Below are 8,358 nucleotides of genomic sequence, written 5' to 3' on the forward strand. Positions count from 1 at the left end.
AATCATGTTTTGATGATTGAACCCTCTTTGGGAGGCTGGCCATTCGGCCATGCCTAGACCTTTTGTTCTTATGTATTTTCAACGGTGGAGTTTCTACACCCCATAGATTAAGGTGTGGAGCTCTGCTGTTCCTCATGAATTAATGCAAAGTATTATTGTTTTTCTATTCAATTCAAGCCTATTTCTTCTCAAAGATAACCACTCGTTCTTCAATCTGACGAATGTGATGATCTGTGACACTCATCATCATTCTCACCTATGAACGCGTGCCTGACAACCACCTTCGTTCTACCTCCGATTGAGTGCGTATCTCTTAGCCTCCTGGTTCATGATGCATGGTTGCCTCGCCTGACAACCGAGCCTTCCATTCCATGAGATCAGAGTCTTCGTGGTATAGGCGAGAATCAATTGGCAGCATTCTTGAAATCCGGAAAGTCTAAATCTTGTTTGTGGTATTCCGAGTAAGATCTGGGAAGGGATGATTGTGACGAGCTTCAAACTCGCGAGTGTTGGGCGTAGTGACAAACGCAAAAGGATCAATGGATCCTGTTCCAACATGATCGAGAACCAACAGCTGATTAGCCGTGCGGTGACAGTGCATTTGGACCATTTTTACTAAGAGGACGGGAGGTAGCCATTGACAACGGTGAAACCCAACATAAGCTTGCCATGGAAAGGAGTATGAATGATTGGAAGAAGGCAATAGGAAAGCAGAGATTCAGAAGGAACAAAGCATCTTCATACGCTTATCTGAAATTCTCACCAATGAACTACATAAGTATCTCTATCCTATTTTATATTTTATTCATCTTTAATTATCAATTCTCCATAACCATTTGAATCCACCTGACTGAGATTTACAAGATGACCATAGCTTGCTTCAAGCCGACAGTCTCCGTAGGATCGACCCTTACTCACGTAAGGTTTATTACTTGGACGACCCAGTACACTTGCTGGTTAGTTGTGCGGAGTTGTGACAAGGAGTTGAGATTACAATTGTGCGTACCAAGTTGTTGGCGCCATTGATGATCACAATTTTGTGCACCAAGTTTTTGGCGCCGTTGCCAGGGATTGTTCGAGTTTGGACAACTGACGGTTCATCTTGTTGCTCAGATTAGGTAATTTTATTTTATGTTTAAGCTTTTTACTTTTTATTTTTCGAAAAATTTCAAAAAAAATAATATTTCTATTCTGTTCTTCAGAGTTTTTTTAAGAATGAATTCTAGAGTTTCATGATGATTTGTTGAAGTCTGGCTGGCTGTGAAGCCATGTCTAATCTTTTGGACCGAGGTTTCAACTTATCATCACAAGGGCTTGTTAATTTCTATCAATCTTGCTGTTGAACGTAATGATCTGCTAAAGCTTGGCTGGCCATTGGCCATATCTAGTGTTTTGGACCGAAGCTTTCACTGAAAGCTTGGCTGGCTAGTAAGCCATGTTTAATTCCTGGACCGGAGTTTTATACTAACATTGCATGATTCTTGGAATTCTTATTAAAAATTTTGAATCTCTTTATTTTCTTTTCCATATAATTTTCGAAAAATCACAAAAAATTTTATAAAATCTTAAAATCAAAAATATTTTATGTTTTTTTAGTCTAGTGTCTAATTTTAAGTTTGGTGTCAATTGCATGTCTTCATTCTTCTAATTTTCGAAAATTACATGCATTATGTTCTTCATTGATCTTCAAGTTATTCTTGATGATTTCCTTGCTCTGATCTTTAAATTCTCTTGTCTTGTGTGTTTTGTTATTTTTCATATGCATTCTCAATTTGTTAGTGTCTCTAATATGAAAATTTTTAAGTTTGGTGTCTTGCATACATTGTTTGTTTAATCTTAGTTTTCCATGATTAGCTACAGTTTGATTTTTCTCATCATTAAAAATTCAAAAAAATTTTCAAAATTATGTCTTTTCAAGTCAATAATACAAAGAATTGAAGATTCAGAACATGCAGCAGAGGAATTACATAGAAAAAGCTGGGCATTCAAAACGCCCAGTGAGGAAGGAAAACTAGCGTTTAAACGCCAGCCAGGTTAAACGCCCAAAAAAGTAGTATTTTGGGCGTTAAATGCCAGAATGGATACTCTTCATACCCTGGGTCGAGCTATCCGACCTGGGATGATGGGCGACAAAACGACTGACCTCTTCAGGTCAGACTATCCGACCTCTTCCTAAAAGAGCTCGGCCAAATCGACGGGAAAGCCCAAGAAAGGGCCCAACCCAAGGAATACGACCCAAATCCACAGGCCGTCCAAGCCTATAGAGATAAGGGCGGTTCCCTTGAAGATAAGCTGACCTCAACTCAAAGATAAAGATAAGATAAGATAACTAACTTATCTTATCTAGAAAGGTCACTCTACAACCACTATAAATACACTAGAGCACCCAGGTATAACTCATACTCTGATTCTACAATAAACCTGCTTAATACCCGTGCTAACTTAAGCATCGGAGTCTCTTGCAGGTACCCCCCACCCTTCGGTGACCAAGGATCAGAAGTGAAGCCAGTCCAACAAGTCAGACACAAAAGCTCCGGCCGCCACCAGCCAGCCAGACACGTCATCTCCGACCAGTACAAGAAGATCTCATCCGAGATCGGCCTACAGTTTCAGGTAACCCTCGGAACATTGGCGCCGTTGCCGGGGAACCTGGAAGTCATCCCATCATTATGGCAGACAACCATGACAACGACCATGATTTAGATCTAGAGGACAGAACGCCGCACAAAAACGCGGACGCTACACTAAAAGATACTCCGGAATCTAACGGAGACAAAAACTCATCACATCCGGGAGTAATAGAAGCGCTTCAAGATCATCTAAAGCAACTTGAAAAAGAAAGCCAGCATCAACGAGAAGTTGGCAAGGATCTACAAAGAGAAGTAAGGAGACGTCGAGAGCTAGAAGATAAAATCCTACAACTCGAAGCCGATCTCAAAGCAAAGGCTACCCAGACCACCCCTGAGGACAATTCACGCAAAGATCAAGATCCATTCATTAGGGGCATTGATGACAAGTCATCCTAGCCTATTTTAACTAGTCTTTTTCTTTTGTTTTCATTAGAATTATGCACTTTCTTGAGCTACAAGCAAGCTAATTGAGTAGATTTTCATGTTTCCCTTGATTGAACCAACCATATATGAATTTATGCCATTTCATGAGGTTTTATGCTATATTTGTTGCATATTATGAAAGAATGAATATCTCATGATTTTGAGCATAGCTTTGATGAGTTTGGTTGATTAATGATAGGTGAAGAAAGCTTGGAGAAAGGTTGAAGCAAAGAGGAATGGCTAGGAGTGAAGAGAGGACAATGGAATAAGTGAAATTGAACCAGGAAGCAAGAAGTTAGCCCCAACGTTAGCCCCCTAACTTGGAGGCTAACGTTGGCACATGAAAACATAAGGGAGAAGGGCCAACGTTTGCGCCAACGTTAGCCCCCTAACTTGGAGGCTAACGTTGGCACATGAATATTCAAGGAAGAGGCAAAAGTTAGCCCCAACGTTAGCCCCCTAACTTGGAGGCTAACGTTGGAACTTGAGAGTTTCTCCCCTGGGCACCAACGTTTGCGCCAACGTTAGCCCCCTAACTTGGAGGCTAACGTTGGCACATGAATTACAATGGGGAAGGAGCCAACGTTTGCGCCAACGTTAGCCCCCTAACTTGGAGGCTAACGTTGGCGCCACTAGCATATAAGGCATTGCCAACGTTAGGGTCAAAGTTAGACCCCTAACGTTGGCACCAACGTCCATACCAGCAGAATATGCTAAGCTGATATGAAAAGTTGGAGCCAAAGTTAGACCCCTAACTTTGGCTCAAACTTTTGGTCCAACTTTTGCTAACCTCAAAACCGGTTCAATTGGTTCACTTCAGTTCTTCTCCAAACTTCAAGAGCAATCAACCAAGGCCTCTTTCAACCCAATTCCACCAAGAACAAAGGCCCAACTCAAGGCTTGAAGATCATTTTTGAAAGTGTATAAATAGGATTTTCTAGTCTCTGGGTCCTGAGATCTAAATCCCCAATTTACATTCTGTTTCTTTCCTTTTTATGTTCATTTACTTTTCTGCTTCATATCCGGTTCAATCTCAATTCCCTTTCCCTCTTCTGTTTAATGCAATTTAACTTTTCTTTGTTTAAATTCTGCAAATCCATTCCCCAATCCCCTTTACATTTCAAGCAATTTATATTTCTTGTACTTTAAGATTCCGTAATTTACATTTCTTGCACTTTAAGTTTCTGCTATTTAATTTCTTGTCCTTTACGTTTCAGCAATTTATTTCTTGTTCTCTTTACTTCAATGCAATTTAATTCTGTAAGCCACAAAACCATCAACCAAATCTTGATTCGCTTGACTAAATTAACCACTAAGCTAAAATTGCTCAATCCTTCAATCCTTGTGGGATCGACCTCATTCCCGTGAGTTTTTATTACTTGATACGACCCGGTACACTTGCCGGTTAGATTTATGTATTTTGGGAGAGATTTATTTTTCCTCCAAAATACTCATCAGGCATCATGAAAACTAAAATTCCTAAGGACTTCAAACTCCCGGATATGACTCTGTATGATGGCACTACAGATCCCAACCATCACCTCAGCAACTTCAGAAGCAGAATGTACCTCACCGACGCCTCGGACGCTGTTCGCTGCAAAGCTTTTCCAACGACCCTCACGAAGACAGCAATTAGATGGTTCGACAACTTACCTCCTAAGTCCATCTCAAGCTTTGACGACCTAGCCAAAAAATTCCTGGCCAGATTCTCCATCCAAAAAGACAAGGCCAAGCACGCCCCCAGTCTACTAGGAATCAGGCAAGGAGATCGGGAAAGTCTTCGCAACTACATGGAGAGATTCAACAAAACATGCCTAGACATACAAAGCTTGCCAACAGAGGCCGCCATCATGGGCCTCATCAATGGCCTACGAGTGGGACCTTTCAGCCAATCTATATCGAAAAAATATCCCACATCTCTGGATGAGGTGCAGGAGCGAGCGGAAAAATATATCAACATGGAAGAAAATTCTCGGTTGGGAGAAACCTCAAAATCCGGATTCTCCTACCGAGACAAAGATAAAGAATCCAAAAAGAAGGAAGATCGACAAGGGGAGAAAATTAAAAAATATCATAATTACACCCCTCTTAGGGTATCACTGGTAGATGTCTACAAAGAAGTCTGCCATACGGAAAAGATACCCCCAGCTCGACCACTCAAAGGTAAAAGAGGAGGAGGAAATTCGGAACGAATACTGTGAATATCACTGAGTCCGAGGGCATTCCACTAACGAATGCTTCGACTTAAAAAACATCATAGAAAAATTAGTAAGAGAAGGAAAACTAGATCAGTTTCTGGCCACCCGAGATGATGATCAAAGAAAGAGAAGAAGGGATGAAGATGTCGGACGAACCGAGCGATCACCTCGTACGCCAGAAAGACATGTCCATATGATACACGGAGGATTTGCCGGAGGAGGAATCTCCAAATCATCCCGCAAAAGATATCTCAAAGAAGTATATCATGTTGAAGGAAAGGAGGAAGCTCCCGACATCCCTGCAATCACATTCACCAAAGAAGATGCATCCGGTATCATCTCAGGACACGACGACCCCATGGTCATCACCATCATACTGGCAAACGCCAATCTCGACCGCACATTAATAGACCAAGGGAGCTCTGCCGACATCTTATTCAAAACTGCCTTCGACAAGCTCGGCTTAGAAGAAAAGGAGCTTAAAGCATACCCTAACAGCCTGTTCGGACTGGGAGATACCCCAGTACAACCGCTGGGATACGTGTCACTACATACAACCTTCGGAAAAGGGAACCAATCCAGAACACTCAAGATAGACTACATCGTGGTCGACGTGAGTTCAGCCTACAATGCCCTAATAGGTCGGACAACACTAAATCAACTCGGCGCAATAGTCTTAACTCCACACCTATGCATGAAATTCCCAACTATAGAAGGGATAGCTACAATAAAAGCAGATCAAAAGATGGCACGTCGCTGTTATAACGAAAGTCTAAACCTCAGAGGCAGAGGAGAAGAGTTCCATACAATTGAGCTCGGTGGAGTTCAGAGACGTGAAGAACTCCGTCCACAACCCGAAAGAGAAATAGAGAAAGTTCAGATCGGGGATACCTCGGACAAAACAACTAATATTGGCATGATCCTGAAGGGAGATGCAAAAGAATTACTAGTACAGTTCTTACAAGATAATGTCGATCTCTTCGCATGGAAAGCTGCAGACATGCCAGGCATAGACCCCAAGCTAATGAGTCACAAGTTGGCGGTCTATCCAGGATCTCGGCCGGTACATCAGAGACGAAGAAAACTTGGGCCAGAACGATCCCAAGCTGTGGAAGAACAGGTACAAGCACTACTGGAGGCAGGATTCATAAGAGAAGTCAAGTACCCACTATGGCTAGCTAACGTCGTCTTGGTGAAAAAATCAAATGGGAAATGGCGAATGTGCACCGACTACACCGACCTCAACAAAGCCTGCCCAAAAGATCCTTACCCACTCCCAAGTATCGACGCTCTGGTAGATGCTTCATCAGGATATAGATACCTCTCATTTATAGATGCATATTCCGGATACAACCAAATCCCCATGTATCCACCAGATCAAGAAAAGACCTCGTTTTTTATGCCAAAAGCAAATTACTGCTACATTGTAATGCCTTTCGGTCTCAAGAATGCGGGAGCTACGTATCAAAGGCTAATGAATAAAGTCTTTTCAGATCATATCGGAAAAATCATGGAAGTCTATGTGGACGACATGTTAATAAAGACACAAAGTGAAGAGACATTATTGTCTGACCTGGCCCAAGTGTTCGACACTATAAGGAAGCATGACATGCGCCTCAATCCCGCAAAATGCACTTTTGCAGTAAAAGCAGGCAAGTTCTTAGGGTTTTATGCTCACTGATAAACCACTATTTTATGGTTTGTCTTGTGCTCAATTGAGTGGATTTTATCAACTCTTTACCCACTTATTCATACTATTTGCATGAGTTTACATTCTCCTTCCTGATTTTGTGCTATGATTGAAAACATGCTTCTTTGACCTTATATTTGCTAATATTAATCCTCTCTTATTACCATTCGATGCTTTGATATGTGTGTTAAGTGTTTTTTGAGATTACAGGGCAGGAATGGCTTGGAGGATGGAAAGGAAGCATGCAAAAGTAGGAGGAATACAAGAAGTTGGAGAAATTGCTAAGCTGTCCAGCCTGACCTCTTCGCACTCAAACGACTATAACTTCAGCTATAGAGGTCCAAATGATGCGGTTCCAGTTGCGTTGGAAAGCTAATGTCCGGGGCTTCGATTTGATATATAATATGCCATAGTTGCCATGACGATAGGCGATGCGATCGCGTGATCCATGCGGATGCGTCGCAGTGACGAAAATCAACGTGTTTGAATTCGCAACCAACGAATTCTGGGCTGTTTCTGACCCAGTTCTCGACCCAGAAAACATAGATTAGAGGCTATAAAGTAGAGGAATTGCATCCATTCAAAAAAACAAGCTTTCACAATTCACAATTTTAGGAGTAGATGTAATTTTTAGAGAGAGAGGTTCTCTCCTCTCTCTTAGGATTAGGATTTAGGATTTCTCTTAGTTTTAGGAGTGACTCTCAATCCCAGGTTCAATGTTCTTTTTATTTACTTTCTCAATTTAATTTATGAATATCCATGTTAGAATTGATTTCTTTATTTAATATAATTTGAGGTATTTCAGACTTATGATTGCTCTCTTTAATTTATTAATGTTCTCTGTTTATCCAAATTATTTTCATTCAAGTAGACTTTCTTCCCTTTTGGCTTTGGGTGAGTCATTGGAGACACACTACAACATTTTGGGTCTATGGCCACGGTTTTTTTGGTCACGGTAAAAAACCGTGACCATAGAGGGTCTATGGTCACGGTTTTTTAGGGTGACCAAAAAAAAAGCTATAGTCACGGTTTTTTTAGAAAGGGTGACCATAGAGTACCTATGGTCACGGTTTTCTAAAAAAGGGTGGCCTAAAAGGGTCTATGGTCACGGTTTTGAGGGGTGACCTAAGGGGGTCTATGGTCACGGTTTTTTACAGTGACCAAAAAGGGTCTATGGTCACGGTTTTTCAAAAAAGGGTGACCTAAAAGGGTCTATGGTCACGGTTTTGGGGGGCCTAAAGGGGTCTATGGTCACGGATTTGGGGGGTGGCCTAAAAGGGTCTATGGTCACGGTTTTGGGGGAGACCTAAAGGGTCTACGGAAACAGTTTTTTACAGTGACCAAAAAGGGGCTATGGTCACGGTTTTTCAAAAAAGGGTGACCTAAAAGGGTCTATGGTCACGGTTTTGGCGGGTGA

Source organism: Arachis ipaensis, chromosome B08 (assembly GCF_000816755.2).
Source record: "Arachis ipaensis cultivar K30076 chromosome B08, Araip1.1, whole genome shotgun sequence".
Classification (NCBI taxonomy): domain Eukaryota; kingdom Viridiplantae; phylum Streptophyta; class Magnoliopsida; order Fabales; family Fabaceae; genus Arachis; species Arachis ipaensis.